This window comes from Schistocerca gregaria, chromosome 2 (assembly GCF_023897955.1).
Source record: "Schistocerca gregaria isolate iqSchGreg1 chromosome 2, iqSchGreg1.2, whole genome shotgun sequence".
In the NCBI taxonomy this organism is placed as follows: Eukaryota; Metazoa; Arthropoda; class Insecta; order Orthoptera; family Acrididae; genus Schistocerca; species Schistocerca gregaria.
Genome location: NC_064921.1, coordinates 782638212 through 782655595, shown reverse-complemented (window position 1 = coordinate 782655595; position 17384 = coordinate 782638212). Strand labels below are relative to the sequence as shown.

Here is a 17384-nt window from a genome sequence, read left to right as displayed (position 1 = left end):
TTACAAAATTCTTTACCATATCATCAGAAAGGCAAATACCATCTTCTATGCACAAGAAATTAAAATTCCAAGAACAAAGCAAAGACTGTTTGTTAGACATGGTCGAATAAAATCAGTAGGACATATGATATTCAACACTATGACGACAGTGGCACCAAGACAAATGATATTAAATTCAAATCATTGGCTACTGAGTTCTGTGAATTCTCTCTAACAATAGTTGAAAACACATATAAAAAGGATCATCAAATGCAGATCCATTACAATTACTTAGACACTGCATACACCATAAACATCAATTTTGCCAAATTATCTGTTAGAGAGACCACAAAAACATTATTCACTGTAAAAATTTATTCTTACATCTACAACAGTATTTCAGAGTATTAAAAATCTTGTGCTAAATTAGAAGTGCCATGTTCAGTTACATTGGTAACTAGTTGATAAGTCAACATGTATTGAGTTAAACACTAATGTATGTAGTAATAAACCTATTTATAGAAGTGGGGATGAGCAAGTGACATCTAATTATAGGCCCAACCACTTTTTACCACGTTCTCAAAAAAAAAAAAAGGAGAGATTGAGAAAGCAGCTGAAAACAGGAAATTGAACCATCTCTTAACAATACTCAGTCTGGCTTCCATAAAGGCTTCTCAGCTGAGAAACCAGTATATGATCTTATAAGCTCAGCACTGGTAGAAATCAACAAGAAAAATTACACATTTTCTGTGATTTTGCCAAGGCCTTTGTTGGAATAAATCATAAAATTCTATAATGGTGTTACGTTAAAGACATCTGTCTCCCATGGATGGAGTAGAATCTTAAGAACAGAAATCAGATGTTACCCTAGATAGGACACTAACATTCAACGAACACCTGACGAAAACTGCAGTGAAACTTAAAACACGCAACAACATATTGCAGAAGCTCTGTGGCACCACTTGGGGCTCCACAGCATCTACCTTAAGAACATCCGCACTTGGCTTGGTGTATCCAGTGGCAGAATACTGTGCCCCAGTGTGGCTCAACAGCAAACACACACACATGGTAGATAGCCAACTTTACGCAACAATGCGTATTATATCAGGCACAATCAGGCCAACTCCTACAGTATGGCTGCCCATTCTCAGTAACATAGCCTCTCCTAACCTGCGCCGTGAACACGTTCTGGTTAGAAAATTTCAAAAAATCATGACCAACCCTCAATTACAAATTCATGAAGATACTCACGACATCCAAGGAAACTGACTCCGGTCTAGGCATCCTCCACTGAAGACCGCACAGGCTCTGCACCAAACCAACTTTAAAATAAATGACCAATAGAAAGAGGAATGGGAGAGCAGAACAGCAGTAAACTGCCACAGTATGCCATGCATCTTCAGTAAACCAAAAGGATTTGATTGCCCTCGCAAAGTTTGGTCAACTCTTAATCGCATCAGAACCAACTTTGGGAGATGCACCGACTCCTTACACAGATGGGGTAAACTTCCTTCGGCCACTTGCGATTGTGGCGCTGAGAGACAGACGGTCAAACACATCGTGCAGGAATGCCCACTAAGGGCATACGACCCACAGGATTTCCTAATGGCGACCCAAGAGACCATCGACTATTTATTATCTCAGCTGGACGTCTGCTTGTGATTGCTCTTCTGTGAGTGTAAATTTACAATTGGCGGCGTCCTTATATACGAACTGTTATTTATTGCTCTGTTTATACATATGTGATTTTTTTTTTAAATCCTGTTGTTTCTGTAATTTTTACTGTGATGTTATGAGCCATACGCTAAATAAACAGAAATCAGAAAGTCACATTAACAAACAGTTCAGTTGGAAGAAGACAAAATAAAAGTGGGGAAACATTAGATATATATTATATATACTTGCGCAGACACTACATACACCACCTAGCCTATAGATATTTAGCTTAAAAAATCCTGCTTTAAAACTCATTGGATAACTAACAAGTAGTAATCCTGCTGTCTATGATAGTGTTTATAGGAGAACATTAAAATCCTGTGCTGACTTGATAAGTCTATGCTTAAGCTATGTTCGTAATCAGTCTATACCCATCCACAGGGTCAACCTGAACATCAATGAAGAAATTTCCGAGCTCGCTCAGATATATTTTCTGAGTATTTTGCAATAAGAGGTCTGTGGTTTGTTAAGAGTAATTGAACTTCATTGTTTTCTTAGCCCCTATTGTCTTTGCCTCTGTGTTGCACTGAAAATAACTGCACAACAGTGCAAATGTCAGCAGAATGCACTGTTTGTTATGTTTGGAAACAAACTTGTTCCATTCACTCATGGTACTTGATGTCATCAGTCTTCCCACTAGTTCGATGCAGACTACCACATTTTCCTCTCCTGTGCCAACCTCTTCATCTCAGAGTGGCACTTACATCCAATTCAATTGTTTGTTGAACATAATGCAACCTCTGTTTTCTCCCACAGTTTTTGCTCTTTATGGCCCTCTCTAGTATAACGGAAGTTCATCTTGATAATTTTTTACTCCACAGCTGATCATTGGCAGATTTAAGGGGGGGGAGGGAGGCAGACAGCGTGATCACCGCCCCCCTCCCCATCCACCCATCCACCCACCTCCCAGAGAGTTGAAACTAAATTAAAACCAAATGGAAAGTTGCTGCTCACCATATAGCAGACATGCTGAGTCACAGATAGGCACAACGAAAGACTGTCACAAACAAAGCCTTCGACCAGTAAGGCCTTCATCAGAAATAGATGACAGTCTCACACACACGCAAATGCAACTCACACACACACACACACACACACGACTGCAGTTACAGACAACTGAAGCCACATTGCGAGCAGCGGCACCAGCCTGAGACAGCAGTCCTGTGAGTGTCAGTTAGACCATCTAGCTGCTAATAAGGTGAGTACACCGCTCGTTTGTTATATATTTTTATGGGCTTCAAACAGGAGTGACTTATTTTCAGTTATCTGTGTAGTTACTAGTTTATTTTTGTAATTTTTTGCATGTTTGAGTGCTTACTAGACCCAAACTTTTATTTTAATAACAGTGTAGCGTACAATACCGCCGTTGTTATCGACCCTCGTATCGTACCAGCTTTTGTTTGTTTGTTTTGTGCAGTGTAGCTCAGTGTCAGTTAGACCGTCAGTGAGAGAGGACTTTGAGTTCTTGCTGCTAATAAGCCAAGTACACTGTTCGTTTGTTACATATTTTTACGAGCTTCAAACAGGAGTGACTTCAGTAATGGATAGGAACTGATATTGCTGTATACAGATGCGAGCTGAGTTGGTGACCATTCGCTCACAGCTCCAGATGGTGTTGGCTTCCGTCACACAGCTTGAGGCTGCTGCCAAAGGACATCATTGTGGGGGTTCAGCTGCAGGAATGCAAGGATTGTCAAGCACGTCCAATGTGTCCCTGATCAGTCCACTGCTGTAGCTGCCCCAGGTACTGCCTGCCCTGAGGCTGACCCCTCACCCGTGGTCGAGTGGGAGATCATTCCAAGGTTAGTCAGGCAGCAAAATACTTTCCAAGGGGCGAATCATAGGGCCTCCCCTGTTCATTTGACAAACAAGTTTCAGGCATTATCTGTGGCTGACGAAGTCTCTAAGCCGGATGTACTCGTCCACCCTGTTCCATAGGAAGCTTCTCAGCCCGGAAGGTCTGGGCATTCACAGAGGGTGGGTTTGCTCATAGCTGGGAGCTCGAATGTCAGGCACGTAATGGGGCCCTTAGTAACATGGCTGCCAAGGGGAGGAAGGAAGCAAATGTGCACTCCTTGTGCATACTGAAATGAGTCTTTCTGGATGTGGAAAGGGTGCTTCTGGATGCCATGAAGAGTACAGGATGCAGCCAACTGCACGTGGTGGCTCATGTCGGTACCAGTGATGTGTGTCACTTTCGATTGGAGGAGATTCTCTCTGGTTTCGGTTGGTCAGCGGAAATGATAAAGACTGGCAGTCTTGCTTGCGAGATTAAGGTGGAGCTCACCATTTGCAGCATCATCGATAGAATCTGAATTAGAGGCTCAGGCAGTTCTGTGACCGTGTAGGTTGCAGATTCCTTGACTTGCGCCATCGAGTGGTGGGTTTCCAGGTTCTGTTTAATAGGTCAGGAGTCCACTACACACAGGAAGTGGTTACATGGGTAGCGGGGGTTGTGTGGAAGGGACTAGGCAGTTTTTTTTTTTAGGTTAGAGGGTCTCAGGAAACCACAGAGAGGCGACAGGTAAAACACAGTATGGTAGTTGTAGCAATAATCGGTATTGTAAATTGTCGTAGCTGTGTTGGGAAAGAACCATAACTCCAAGCCATAATAGAAAGCACTGGAGCTCAAATACACTCCTCGAAATGGAAAAAAGAACACATTGACACCGGTGTGTCAGACCCACCATACTTGCTCCGGATACTGCGAGAGGGCTGTACAAGCAATGATCACACGCACGGCACAGCGGACATACCAGGAAACGCGGTGTTGGCCGTCGAATGGCGCTAGCTGCGCAGCATTTGTGCACCGCCGCCGTCAGTGTCAGCCAGTTTGCCGTGGCATACGGAGCTCCATCGCAGTCTTTAACACTGGTAGCATGCCGCGACAGCGTGGACGTGAACCGTATGTGCAGTTGCCGGACTTTGAGCGAGGGCGTATAGTGGGCATGCGGGAGGCCGGGTAGACGTACCGCCGAATTGCTCAACACGTGGGGCGTGAGGTCTCCACAGTACATCGATGTTGACGCCAGTGGTCGGCGGAAGGTGCACGTGCCCGTCGACCTGGGACCGGACCGCAGCGACGCACGGATGCACGCCAAGACCGTAGGATCCTACGCAGTGCCGTAGGGGACCGCACCGCCACTTCCCAGCAAATTAGGGACACTGTTGCTCCTGGGGTATCGGCGAGGACCATTCGCAACCGTCTCCATGAAGCTGGGCTACGGTCCCGCACACCGTTAGGCCGTCTTCCGCTCACGCCCCAACATCGTGCAGCCCGCCTCCAGTGGTGTCGCGACAGGCGTGAATGGAGGGACTAATGGAGACGTGTCGTCTTCAGCGATGAGAGTCACTTCTGCCTTGGTGCCAATGATGGTCGTATGCGTGTTTGGAGCCGTGCAGGTGAGCGCCACATTCAGGACTGCATACGACCGAGGCACACAGGGCCAACACCCGGCATCATGCTGTGGGGAGCGATCTCCTACACTGGCCGTACACCTCTGGTGATCGTCGAGGGGACACTGAATAGTGCACGGTACATCCAAACCGTCATCGAACCCATCGTTCTACCATTCCTAGACCGGCAAGGGAACTTGCTGTTCCAACAGGACAATGCACGTCCGCATGTATCCCGTGCCACCCAACGTGCTCTAGAAGGTGTAAGTCAACTACCCTGGCCAGCAAGATCTCCGGATCTGTCCCCCATTGAGCATGTTTGGGACTGGATGAAGCGTCTTCTCACGCGGTCTGCACGTCCAGCACGAACGCTGGTCCAACTGAGGCGCCAGGTGGAAATGGCATGGCAAGCTGTTCCACAGGACTACATCCAGCATCTCTACGATTGTCTCCATGGGAGAATAGCAGCCTGCATTGCTGCGAAAGGTGGATATACACTGTACTAGTGCCGACATTGTGCATGCTCTGTTGCCTGTGTCTATGTGCCTGTGGTTCTGTCAGTGTGATCATGTGATGTATCTGACCCCAGGAATGTGTCAATAAAGTTTCCCCTTCCTGGGAAAATGAATTCACGGTGTTCTTATTTCAATTTCCAGGAGTGTAGCTATAGGTATAGAAATCTGGCTAAAGCCAGAAATAAGTTCCACCGAAATTTTCTCAAATTACCTAGCAGTGTTCAAAAAGGAAAGATTAAATACAATTGATGGTGGAGCATTTATTGCAGTCAGAAGTAGTTTACCTTGTAGTGAAATTGAAGTAGATAGTACAAGTTTATATGCCAACTAGCTCTGCAGATGATGAAGAAATTGATGAAATGTATGATGAGATAAAAGAAATTATTCAGGTAGTGAAGGGAGACGAAAATTTAATAGTCATGGGTGACTGGAATTCGTCAGTAGGACAAGGGAGAGAAGGAAACGTATTAGGTGAATATGGACTGGGGCAAAGAAATGAAAGAGGAAGCCGCCTGGTAGAATTTTGCACAGAGCATAACTTAATCATAGCTAACAGTTGGTTCAAGAATCATAAAAGAAGGTTGTATACATGGAAGAATCCTGGAGATACTAAAAGGTATCAGATAGATTATATAATGGTAAAACAGAGATTTAGGAACCAGGTTTTAAATTGTAGGACATTTCCAGGGGCAGATGTAGACTCTGACCACAATCTATTGGTTATGACCTGTAGGTTAAAACTGAAGAAGCTGCAAAAAGGTGGGAATTTAAGGACATGGGATCTGGATAAGCTGAAAGAACCAGAGGTTGTACAGAGTTTCAAGGAGAGCATAAGGGAACAATTGTCAGCAATGGGGGAAAGAAACACAGTTGAAGAAGAATGGGTAGCTCTGAGGGATGAAGTAGTGAAGGCAGCAGAGGATAAAGTAGGTAAAAAGACGAGGGTTGCTAGAAATCCTTGGGTAACAGAAGAAATATTGAATTTAATTGATGAAAGGAGAAAATATAAAAATGCAGTAAATGAAGCAGGCAAAAAGGAATACAAACATCTCAAAAATGAGATCTACAGGAAGTGCAAAATGGCTAAGCAGGGATTGCTAGAGGACAAATGTAAGGATGTAGAAGCTTATCTCACTAGGGGTAAGATAGATACTGCCTACAGGAAAATTAAAGAGACCTTTGGAGAGAAGAGAACCACGTGTATGAATATCAAGAGCTCAGATGGCAATCCAGTTCTAAGCAAAGAAGGGAAGGCAGAGAGGTGGAAGGAGTATATAGAAGGTTTATACAAGGGCGATGTACTTGAGGACAATATTATGGAAATGGAAGAGGATGTAGGTGAAGACGAAATGGGAGGTAAGATACTGCGTGAAGAGTTTGACAGAGCACTGAAAGACCTGAGTCGAAACAAGGCCCCCGGAGTAGACAACATTCCATTAGAACTACTGACGGCCTTGGGAGAGCCAGTCATGACAAAACTCTACCACCTAGTGAGCAAGATGTATGAGACAGGTGAAATACCCTCAGACTACAAGAAGAATATAATAATTCCAATCCCAAAGAAAGCAGGTGCTGACAGATGTGAAAATTACCGAACTATCAGTTTAATAAGTCACAGCTGCAAAATACTAACGCGAATTCTTTACAGACGAATGGAAAAACTGGTAGATGCGGACCTCGGGGAGGATCAGTTTGGATTCCGTCGAAATGTTGGAACACGTGAGGCAATACTGACCTTACGACTTATCTTAGAAGAAAGATTAAGAAAAGGAAAACCTACGTTTCTAGCATTTGTAGACTTAGAGAAAGCTTTTGACAATGTTGACTGGAATACTCTCTTTCAAATTCTGAAGGTGGCAGGGGTAAAATACAGGGTGCGAAAGGCTATTTACAATTTGTACAGAAACCAGATGGCAGTCATAAGAGTCGAGGGGCATGAAAGGGAAGCAGTGGTTGGGAAAGGAGTGAGACAGGGTTGTAGCCTCTCCCCGATGTTATTCAATCTGTATATTGAGCAAGCAGTAAAGGAAACAAAAGAAAAATTTGGAGTAGGTATTAAAATTCATGGAGAAGAAATAAAAACTTTGAGGTTCGCCGATGACATTGTAATTCTGTCAGAGACGGCAAAGGACTTGGAAGAGCAGTTGAACGGAATGGACAGTGTCTTGAAAAGAGGATATAAGATGAACATCAACAAAAGCAAAACGAGGATAATGGAATGTAGACAAATTAAATCGGGTGATGCTGGGGGAATTAGATTAGGAAATGAGACACTTAAAGTAGTAAAGGAGTTTTGCTATTTAGGAAGTAAAATAACTGATGATGGTCGAAGTAGAGAGGATATAAAATGTAGACTGGCAATGGCAAGGAAAGCGTTTCTCAAGAAGAGAAATTTGTTAACATCGAATATAGATTTATGTATCAGGAAGTCGTTTATGAAAGTATTTGTTTGGAGTGTAGCCATGTATGGAAGTGAAACATGGACAATAACTAGTTTGGACAAGAAGAGAATAGAAGCTTTCGAAATGTGGTGCTACAGAAGAATGCTGAAGATTAGATGGGTAGATCACGTAACTAATGAGGAGGTATTGAATAGGATTGGGGAGAAGAGAAGTTTGTGGCACAACTTGACTAGAAGAAGGGATAGGTTGGTAGGACATGTTTTGAGGCATCAAGGGATCACAAATTTAGCATTGGAGGGCAGCGTGGAGGGTAAAAATCGTAGAGGGAGACCGAGAGATGAATACACTAAGCAGATTCAGAAGGATGTAGGTTGCAGTAGGTACTGGGAGATGAAGCAGCTTGCACAGGATAGAGTAGCATGGAGAGCTGCATCAAACCAGTCTCAGGACTGAAGACAACAACAACAACAGTTCCTGTAAAATAGAGAGGTTGGTGGTTTTACTTGACAATCGAACTACACCATTAATTGGATCGTTTTACCGATCCCCCCTCCCCCCCCCCCCCCGCCCCCCACTCAGAAGATATAGCTGCTGAACAGTTCACAGAAAACTTGAGTCTCATTTCAAATAGGTACCACATTCATACAGCTATAGTCAGTGGGGACTTCAATGTACCCTTGATATGCTGGAAAAATCATACGTTTAATGCTGGCAGCATGCGTTAAACGTCATCCGAAATTGTACTGAATGCTTTCTCAGAAAATTATTTTGAACACTTAGTACATGAGCCCACTCAAAGCGTAAATGGTTGTGAAAGCATACTTGACCTCTTAGCAACCAGGTTGGATACAGGGATTACCGACCACAAGGCATTTGCTGCTAGGCTGAATACCATAACACCCGCACCCTCAAAAAGAAACACAATGGCATACAAAAATGGGTAGACCGCTGTTGCAGAAGCAACGAAAAAACACGCCCAAATCAAAAGATCGCAAAATCCCCAAGATTGGCAAAGTTTTGCAGAAGTTCGAAACATAGCGCGTGCTTCAATGCGAGATGGTTTTAACAATTTCCTCAATAAAACTCTCAGAATCTGTCAGAAAACCCAGAGAGATTCTGGTCATATACATAGTACACCAGCGGCAAGACCCAGTCAATACCTTCATTGCGCGATAACAACGGTGAAGTCACTGATGACAGTGCCACTACAGCAGAGTTATTGAACACGGTTTTCCAAAACTCCTTCACCAAAGAAGAAGAAGTAAATATTCCTGAATTCCAATCAAGAACAACTGCCAAGATGAGAAACGTAGAAGTAGATATTCTCAGTGTAGCAAAGCAGCTTAAATCACTTAATAAACGCAAGGCCTCCCGTCCAGATTGTATACCAGTCATGTTCCTTTCAGAGTATGCTGATACAATAGCTCGACATTTGGCAATTATATACAACCTCTCACTCGTAGAAGTACTGGAAAACTGCTCAAGTCACACCAGTACCCTAAAAGGGAAATAGGAGTAATCCACTGAATTGCAGGCCCATGTCATTAACGTCAATTTGCAGTAGAGTTTTGGAACATATACTGTGTTCAAACATTATGAATTACCTCAAAGGAAACGATTTATTGATGCATAGTCAGCAAAGATTCAGAAAATATAATTGTTGTGAAACACAACTAGCTCTTTATACTCATGAAGTAATGAGTACTATCGACAGGGTATGTCAAATTGATTCCATATTTTTAAATTTCCAGAAGGCTTTCGGAACTGTTCCTCACAAGCGTCTTCTAACCAAATTGCGTGTCTATTTTTGACAAAGGCTTTACTAGCCAAAAGCTTTACTTGTGACACTCTTTTTGTTGTGCCTATCTGTGACACAGTATCTCCGCTATATGGTGAGTGGCAACTTTCTTTTTCGTAATAGTGTTACATTCCATCCTGGATTTTCCATTGTTTGATTAAAATCAAATGGTAATTTTTGTAATCTGCACCGAAGTTAAGTGCGCGAATTTAGAGTCTTGGTCAGTGGATTTTGTAATTTAATTCGGTATTTTCCTAGCCACCTTACTTTACGTGCCTGGGAGAATGTACCACCTCTATGAGTGACTTGTGCTCCCCCTCCTGTTCGAACTGTGGGTGCCAAATATTAGCAGGGCTTCCCAGTCTGCCACAGCAGCAGGCGCTTCACATTTGCTTTAGAGCGTCATCTGCTTTGCCCCCATTTTTGTCATCGCTACTACTGTTTGACTGATTGTCTAGAATTCAGGAGCATATCCAAACAGTTTGGGTGCATTCACGTGACGACACTAAGAAGTGCTTTTTTGCAGCACCCGAACCTTCACAGAGAATGGCGCAGTAAGCACCATTGAGAGCAGTTGCTGCTGTTGCTGTGATCAGCCTTGACGCTACCACAGTCTAATATATACAGTCGCGACACTCAATGCTGTGAAAGTTCTTACCATTTGACAGTTCAAATGACATTAGCGCCCCTAGCGGCCAGAAAGCTCGCCTTCCTCTGACGGCAGATGCGACGTAAAAATAATGTTTGTTTTTGCTTCGTTTTGTACGTAATTTACAAAATAGTTAGTATATTTTTGCATCACAGGTGTTAGGACAACAGCGAGAGACATAAATGATGGTGATTATAAGTAAACAGAGCACGAACTATTGAATGAAGTGACATAAGCTGCAACATATCTTTGAAGAAATACTTAAGAAGTAGCAAACAATCGCACTTATTCCACTGTAAGTAAGAGAATACGCACTGTATATCCCACATATATAGCATATAGATGCTCCTCCTTGTGTAAAAATGAAGCGACACATCACTTTTCATTACGTTCTGCTTTGCAGGAATCCTGCTTCCAAAACTACAATTTCCATCTTATTCTTTGTGATATCAGGTTATCTCAATAAAAAGCATGACTGTTTTAAAACTTTATTATATCCCATTGATTCATTTAACGAAAACAAAAGTAAATGAATGAGTCTGTCCTAACAATTTAACAACCCAAATGAGCCAGCTTCATCACTTTTCTATTTCTTCTCTTGCTCCTACAGACTAAGTCTTGATTCCTGAATTTAATAATGCAAAAGACCCTCACTTTCACAAACAATCTTATTAACAGCAGCTTGGTTTCAGCACAGCACCCAGGTGGAAAATTGGGGATGTCCATCAACATGTTCACAAAGAAAGCACCACAATTACGTATGTGAGCATATTCATCAAAAGTAGAAGTCACCTTAGTCTCAAAATGAGTTAAAAATTCTTTGACATCTTCTGGACAAACAAATAGGCTTCCAAAGTTGCCTTCATAACTTTTAAAATGACAAACTTTGTTATTTGCAACAAAGTCTTGGCTGCCATCTACAAGTACTGTCCTACATTTATAACAGTCATCAATTGTAATCAGTTTCTCTAATACATAACCAAACACATATCTCATGCTGTTTGCCTCTCCGAGGTGTGTTTGGACTTCCGTGTTTGGTAGTCTGATCACTGAACTCGTGTCACTGGTGTCCAACAGTGGTGAAACAAGTAATTTGGGCGCTCCTTTCATATCCACTATTGTCTGACCCCAGTTGATCCCCTCACAATTGGAGGTAGCTACACTGTGTGTGTTCATTAATTTGCTTAAACCACAATTATTAAATGCAGCACAAAACTGTCGTGGTGATGGGTTGCTACAAAAACCACCTTTATGCCTTATCACTGATAAAACGTTTTCCAGTGGATCTTGATTAATTTTGAGTGTTAATGAATATAGTCCGCAGCTCGTGGTCGTGCGGTAGCGTTCTCGCTTCCCACGCCCGGGTTCCCGGTTTCAATTCCCGGCGGGGTCAGGGATTTTCTCTGCCTCGTGATGACTGGGTGTTGTGTGATGTCCTTAGGTTAGTTAGGTTTAAGTAGTTCTAAGTTCTAGGGGACTGATGACCATAGATGTTTAGTCCCATAGTGCTCAGAGCCATTTGAACCATTTTTAATAAATATAACTTGTTTCCATCCGAAACATCATCAACAAACATGTTCAAAACGCTTATGTTACCCAGAAGTCCTTTAACACACTTAATCCTAGATGAAAAATCTTTCCCATTAACGTCTACAAATTTCCATGACTGTATCCATGGCTTCAGTGTCTTTAGTATTTCCAAATGTCTTGAGGCACTTGTAATGCAGTAACTTAAGGATACAGGCCCTTTGACACTATATGCATTAAATATGTCAAAAATATCGTTTACTTTTTGGCAAAAATCTGCAGTAGCAGTAGCAGATGCCACAAGTCACAAGCTTCTCAATGCCCGCTGCTACTGCATCACTAAACACACGAACTGCAGTGCTTACCTTCATTTTTGAAAATGCTGGCAGTTGGACAGCTCTTATAGTGAGCTTGGGGCCAACTTTTACTTCCTTTCACAATCACTTGAGTACAACTGACAAATGTCCTTCCATGAAGCAGTGCCAATCCATCCTTCATCTGTTGTGTGGATAATGTTATGCCTGAATAAATTATTACGTATGCTTTTTATCAAGTGTAGGGTGTCATAAAAAAGTAGATCTTACTCCCTTCGTGTCCTAAGCATGGATTAACTGGTGTGATACCCAGTCTGTGCCTCCTCTCCACAAAATTCGTGCCTTGGCCAGTTAAACATGTTTTTCTACCAAACCAATCTCTGTGAGTTTTTTGACAACTTCAAAAAACATGTGCGTCCGATGGGTAGCTCCTACTGGTCCTTTGGAGAAATAATATACTAATGGCTGTTTAAAATTTGAGAAGATGCCGGTAATCATTATAACTAATGCAGTACTGGCAGCCACAGATGTACGTATGAAACGCATGTCTTCAAATACAATAACACGATCCCTAGAGCTGTCATATCAAATTTTCCATTAGTGACATCTCATTCATAGACAAATTAACAGTTATATCAGTTTCTGGTAACTGCTGCACTTTCTGCTTTAAAAGATATGAAATATGTTATTATTTATCCCACAATTTAATTGTATATCTACCACATACTTTTGTTAAATAAAATATGGCGTTTCAGTCTTCGATCGCTATTCTTTATTTTCAATCAATTACCGGTTTCGGGCTAGCTGCCCATCTTCAGATCATATGTTGTAGTTACAGAGTAACTTGTCCGTACAGAACTGTGTGACAGTGAACCGTGTGTTCTGTAACTACAACATATGATCTGAAGATGGGCAGCTAGCCCGAAACCGGTAATTGATTGAAAATAAAGAATAGCGATCGAAGACTGAAACGCCATATTTTATTTAATGAACGATCGCGGAACTCCCAAATAAGACAATCATGTCTAGTTTTGATAAACATACCTTTGTGACGTAGATACTGATGGAAGGCTAACACAGTGTGATAAAAAAACTGTATGCGTGAGTACTATAATACAACAAATTAAGTGCAAATAATTTAGTTTCATCTTTCCATCTCGCACCACGTTTTCCATTCAATGATATACTGATTTGACTTATCAGTAAATCGAGAGCAACTTTTTTCAAGTACCTCGAACCAATACTTTTTGAAATGAGCTTGTCCTTTTGTACATGTGTCCTGTGACGTTGTGGTTGCAGTTTTTTCTTACGAGGGGCACTTTCCTTGTCACGTAGTAATTTTGTACGAAGTCTAATGATTTGCACGTTTTTTACATTTCAAACGATTTCCCAACACGCGAATAATTTCACGTAATCTAAGTATTTCACCTTCAAAAGATGCCTGTGTTGCAGATTCCGTTGTTAGTGATTTTATATATGTCTATCGTGTAGGAACACTTGTGGTAGCTGTTTCATCTGTGTCAGGAGACAGTTTTATTGTTTTTGCAGTAACACCTTCACGTTTGTATGGCAATTTTCTCTTCATCGTCACTAGTTGTGGGTTATTCGGCACGTCAAATAACGTACGAACTGCATATACCAATCTCTTCGTTTCCGCGCTCACGAACTGGACTGACTCGAAATGTAACTCACAAAACCTCACGTTATTGTGCAAATAAAGGGCATCTTTTTGCAGCATGTCCTGTCTTCTACTATTTATTAACCATTTCTTGCTCCAAAAAATAAAAACAAATTAAGAAATTCAATACAGTTCAGAAAAAAATCGTAAATAAAGAGTGCTCTAATGTGATGTTTCATACCTCTCAGGGTCCTTAGGAAACCTGAAGAACGCCAAATGTGGTGTCTTCTTCCTATTATTACTGCAATTGATTGCGCTACTGCCTTTCGTAAAAACCATGTTAAGAAATGAATATAAACGACACTCCAGATTTTCACTCTGCAGCGGACCGTGCGCTGATATGAAACTTCCTGGCAGATTAAAACCGTGTGCCCGACCGAGACTCGAACTCGGGACCTTTGCCTTTCGCGGGCAAATGCTCTACCAACTGAGCTACCGAAGCACGACTCACGCCCGGTACTCACAGCTTTACTTCTGCCAGTACCTCGTCTCCTACCTTCCAAACTTAACAGAAGCTCTCCTGCGAACCTTGCAGAACTCGCACTCCTGAAAGAAAGGATTTGCGGAGACATGGCTTAGCCACAGCCTGGGGGATGTTTCCAGAATGAGATTTTCACTCTGCAGCGGAGTGTGCGCTGATATGAAACTTCCTGGCAGATTAAAACCGTGTGCCCGACCGAGACGAGGTACTGGCAGAAGTAAAGCTGTGAGTACCGGCCGTGAGTCGTGCTTCGGTAGCTCAGTTGGTAGAGCACTTGCCCGCGAAAGGCAAAGGTCCCGAGTTCGAGTCTCGGTCGGGCACACGGTTTTAATCTGCCAGGAAGTTTCATAAACGACACTGTTTACATTTACAAAATACTGTATTCAGCAGCGTGGCTTCTCCACCGCTTGGGGCGCTGTTGTCACTGTGTATAACAAAAGTCAGCGAGTGTCGCGACTGTATATATTAGACTGTGACGCTACCACAAGCAGTTTTGTTGGTGACATCACGTGCCAACCTTTCATAGGTGCCAATCCGAGGCTTGGCCGGTCAAATGCGCCTCATGGAGAAGATAATTTGATGGAGTTTCTTCACCACTTTAACTCAGTTCATAACAACATATGGTTCATCATGGAAATAGAGAAAGATGGTAGTCTTCCTTTCTAGAATCTCTTGGTTAGACAAATAAATGATTGTTCTCTGCGGTATTCAGTTTATCATCAGCCCACTCATACTGATTTGTTCTTGCAAGCGTCAAGTTGTCATCACCCAGTGCAAAATTTGAGCGTGCTTAAAACACTCATACACAGAGCTCATTATCTCAAATCTAGATAGTTTACCTAAAGAACCCACCCGCATAAGACAGTGTTTAGAAAGAATGGATATTTCAACCAGCAGACTAACAGGGCAACTGTCAGTAATTGGATAAATATCAGAACATGCCAGCAAAATCTTTTGACATTTCTTGCTTTTGTGGGCAACATTACGTTTAAAAGAGCAAGAATTCTCAGTAAATTTCGAGTGAAAGTGATTTTCCATCGACCGTCTATGATTGCAGACCTTTTGGGATCAGTGAAGGATGACTTGTTATTGCCAAAGCTCAGTATTTACATAACCTTTTCAGTGTGGTATGCCTTACAAAGGACAGACACATGCTGTGTGAAAGAATGGTGCACTGAATATCAATGTTACAATCGCCTTTTGCAACACTGTGTTCGGGTGATAGTCAATAGGGCGGGGCAAATAAAAGTGGCCTGGAGAAAAGAGTTCCATAGTACAAAGAATCACAGCAGAGGATAGAAAATACAGCATTAACCTGACTGTAGCAGATGTTGAAAGTGACCACCATTGATCTGTTGGCACTTCCGGATCCTCCTCAGCAAGTTGCTGAAGGCGGATCAACGCTGGACTGTTGGAATTGCTGCAGTCTCATCCTAAATGTTTTGCTGCAGTTCTTGAAGACTATGAGGGGTTGCAATACAGCCTGAGAGCTCACCACACAAAGTAATCTCACATTGACAGATCAGGTGACATGGGTGGCCAGCTAGGACCACGACTAGGGTGACCTCTGCTAACAACTCTGTCAGGCACGAAGACTGTGTAAACATGCTCCAAGGAACCAGTGTGGATCATATTGTGTGCATGTCATGGTGTGTGGTTATATGCATACATTCACGTCCAGTCATATCCACTCGTCTGGGCCACTCTTATATGCCACCCTGCACTGCAGCCACTTTCTTCGTAATGTCTGTTTTCAACAAGACAGACTTACGTGAAATGATCTTTTAGCACCAGAAGTAGACATTAACGGCCATATGCAAAAGGAATACTCTGTGTAAAATTCAAGATAACCAATAAAATGAAAAAACTACGTCAGCTAATCAAGAAACTCAATTCAGCATACTTCTTTTTCCTTACAATAATCTTTCATTGTGTTGACCAGAAGACAAGGGTGTTGGCTTATTTACCTTCTAATTCCTTATTGCTATATGGAATTACCTTCTAGAGTAGTGTATCTCAAATAAATACAGTAAAGTGTTTATTCAGCTGTAAAGTAAATAACCACCCATCTTGCAGACTCTATTTACCTTTTAATAATAGTATTTCGAACTGTTTTTGCCTTATTGTTGAAGTGTAAACCGGGGTATCGGCCCCGGGAGCACCAAATTCATATTCTTGTGGGGGGAAAAAACTTGTCTCACAAAGCGCCTAACATTCAACGCGTCGGTCTAGCTACTATTTATATGATTTTGAAACGCATCCCAGTGTTGTTTTGAACATTTTATAAATTGATTTCTGAACGAATCATAAGTTGTTTATTGAACGCGTGCATAGTGCACGTGATGTCTCTGCCAGGAGGATTCCTGACGAATCTAGAAATAGAAAAGTTTCCCGCAGACAAAACGCGTCGGGGCTATAAGAGCTGAGCCAAATGCTCAGGTGAATGCCAATCGGTGTTGTTTCTGTGGTTGATTGGGTTTGCAATAACCAGCGTTGTTATAATTATTAGCAAATTCCATAGATTCAGACTTCCAGAGTGGAAATAAACGATTAACAGCAATAACAGATAAGAAAGATTACATATTAACTTCTCGTGTATCCGAGAAAATGAAATTTTGACAGAAAATTTTGCCAGAACGCTACACTACTAAGCGCCAGTTGAACAGTCCCCGGTTGGCAGCCGCGTAAGTTGTATTCTCTAAGTAGCGCTGAAAACGCGTTGTAGGAACGTGTAATAACGCTTAACCGGAGAACCAACGCAGGACAACTGAACCGGTGGTTCTGCCAGGGTTAACGAAGTCAACCGGGGAATAAGTTTTGACAATGGCAGGAATAGTTAATAAATTAGAGGTGATAAGATGGTTTGTTAGATCGAGGAAGGAGAAGAAACGCGGACATCACACAAATTATATGGTAGAATTTGACGATT

General features: G+C 42.2%; 1 non-coding gene across 1 annotated transcript; it reads right to left on the bottom strand.

The window, feature by feature from the left end:
- Nucleotides 1–14342: 14342 nt before the first annotated feature.
- Nucleotides 14343–14417, bottom strand: Trnas-cga (transfer RNA serine (anticodon CGA)). Its single transcript has one exon. It is a non-coding gene; the product is annotated as a tRNA-Ser (tRNA).
- Nucleotides 14418–17384: the final 2967 nt, after the last annotated feature.